Source organism: Crocodylus porosus, unplaced genomic scaffold (genome assembly GCF_001723895.1).
Source record: "Crocodylus porosus isolate Cpor-Errol unplaced genomic scaffold, CroPor_comp1, whole genome shotgun sequence".
Taxonomy (NCBI): domain Eukaryota; kingdom Metazoa; phylum Chordata; order Crocodylia; family Crocodylidae; genus Crocodylus; species Crocodylus porosus.
This window is the reverse complement of record NW_017728907.1, coordinates 6,444,510-6,446,989: the sequence shown is the minus strand read 5'-3', so window position 1 is coordinate 6,446,989 and position 2,480 is coordinate 6,444,510. Positions and strand designations below refer to the sequence as shown.

Genomic DNA, 2,480 nt, shown 5'->3' with positions numbered 1-2,480 from the left:
AGCACCCCCACTGCTGCTTCTTTTTACAGATTTTTATACCCTCAGTTTAGTTTCTTTCAAGCATTGTCAATATTGTAAATCAAATTGTTTTGACATGTTTATGGATAGCAGATATCTCTCTTGGTGTTTTCAGAAACAACCTCTCCATTGACAAGGGGTTATCTGAGTGGAACATCCCAGGAACTTGATTGATACTCAGTAAAACACCTATTTGGAGCCAACTTGACATTTTTATGGATAGCAGATATCTCTCTTGGCGTTTTTAGAAACACCCTTTTCATTGACAAGGGGGTTTTGGATTTTTGCTTGCTGTGAACAAGCCTCAGCTTAGCATGACCTTTTAGATCTTACTATAGTCTTCTAACAGACTTAAGGCACTTATTGGAGTGTTCATAACCTGTTGTGGAGAGGACTTCCACCAGTCGTCTTGGGAAAAGTATGACAAAACTTGTGGTCAGGGCTTCAACGGGCTGGACGCTGTGATGAACCCTGTGCCATTGTTCAAATGTTGCCCATACCCCCTCTGACTCGGTCTATTGCCTCAGCATTCCCTAACCCGGCAACCGAGTTTTAGCCAGTTAAGTTTATATAGGCCTCTCATAGTGGGACCGGGGAATGTACGGCCCGACATGCCTATTAAACTTACTTTTGCTTAGAGTTGTGTGTGTGTGTGTGGGGGGGGGAAGTCCTTTGTAAATCCAGATTAGAACTGGCCTGATACATGCTCAGCTGGGTGTAAGGGTCGATTAGCATTTGGAGCACAGCTTCCCCATCATGCAGTACTTCCCTGTTTCATTGATCCTAGAATTTACTGCAGTCTCTGCTTCAGGTTTTCTGTTTAGGTTGTGGGGGCGGTAAGTCTTTATGAGTCAGACAGTCTGTGTCCTGTATCAGGGTTCCCCCAGAACAAGAAGCTGACAGGTAACAACATAGTGGTGTCTTCTTCTGGCTGCCATTGCACTGGCCCCAGCCCCATGGTACTGGTGGGGACCTGCACGCACATCCCCAACCCCAGCCCACTCCATGCCTGCTCTGGACTTACCCCGGCTGGAGAAGACCAGCTCTGGACCAGCTGGAACCCACATGCACTGCCTCGTTGCCAGCTCCACTCCAATGCCTGCTCTGGACCTGCTGCCCACACTGAGCAGCAGCAGCAGCAGCAGCAGCAGCATAAGCAGTTGGGCGGAAGCTGCTGCTATGCATGATGGGAAAGCAGCAGCCTTCCCATTATGGCTGCCAGGTCTTTCTTGCCGCAACCGGCCAGAGCCTGCATCCAGGCTGCTCTGTGGCTCCTCTCCACTGCCAACACTGCCCCTCTGGGAGGCCCAAAGGCAGCATTGACAACAGCAGGAGCCAGGAGGCACAGGGCAGTCTGGTGGCAGGTTGTGGGCAGCTGCAGCAAAAAGGGCCCAGGAGCAGTGATGGGGAAGCATCCACTTTTACCTTGCACCTAGCAGAAGATTCTGCCCGGCTGCTGATGCTGCTTAGTGTACGTGGGTAGCCTGGAGCAGGCGTGGGACAGCTCGGGGTTGAGCTGTGCACATGATTTCCAGCTGGGCCAGAGTTGGGCCGCTCTGATCAGGGTGGGTCTGGAGCAGGCGTGCAGTGGGCTGGGGTCAGGGATAAGGCTGGGGCTATGCACTCAGCTGCTGCTAGGTGCTAGTGGAGGGGAAAAGTCCTTGTTTTTAAATCTACAAATGTGTCCTTCTCAATTCTTGAGATTTCACGTGCAGAACTGGTGGGGGTTATCGCAGAGCCGTTGGTGCGGCTATATGAGCATTCATGGTCATCTGGCCAGGTGCCAGGGGATTGGAAATTGGCTAATGTGATCCCAATTTTCAAGAAAGGGAGGAAGGAGGACCCAAGTAACTATAGGCCTGTAAGCTTCACCTTGGTGCTCAGGGAGATCTTGGAGGGAATCATGAAGGAGCACATCTGTGTGGGGCCTGTAGGGCAGATCATGCTCAGGGGCAATCAGCATGGGTTCATCAAAGGCAGGTCCTGCCTGACCAACCCGGTTCCCTTTTATGACCAAGTAACTAAATCCTTGGATGATGGTATTGCCGTGGATGTAGTCTTTCTAGACTTTAAGAAGGCCTTTGACACTGTCTCTCACCCCATCCTCATCAATAAATTAAGGGACTGTGGCATTGATGCCTACACAGTTGGATGGGTTAAAAATTGGCTGATGGGGCAGACCCAGAATCATACAATCATAGAAGTAGGGTCGGAAGGGACCTTGTAGACCTTCAAGTCCGACCCCCCGCCTGGGCGGTAGAAAAGACTGGACTCAAATGAGTCCAGCCAGGTAGTCATCAAGTCTCTTCTTAAAGGCTCCCCAGGGTAGGAGTCAGCACCACTTCCCTAGGAAGCTGGTTCCAACTCCTAGCCGCCCTAACTGTGAAGTAGTTCTTGTGGATGTCTAATCTAAACCTACTCTCTAATAATTTGTGTCCATTGTTCCTTGTCATACCAGGGGG

The 2,480-nt window shown here is 50.6% G+C and overlaps 1 protein-coding gene across 1 annotated transcript in view; it reads left to right on the top strand.

Moving 5' to 3' along the window:
• The window catches only part of CFH (complement factor H), a 72,272-nt gene that overhangs the window by 50,203 nt on the left and 19,589 nt on the right, over positions 1–2,480 (top strand). The gene's annotated exons all lie outside the window — the stretch shown is intronic.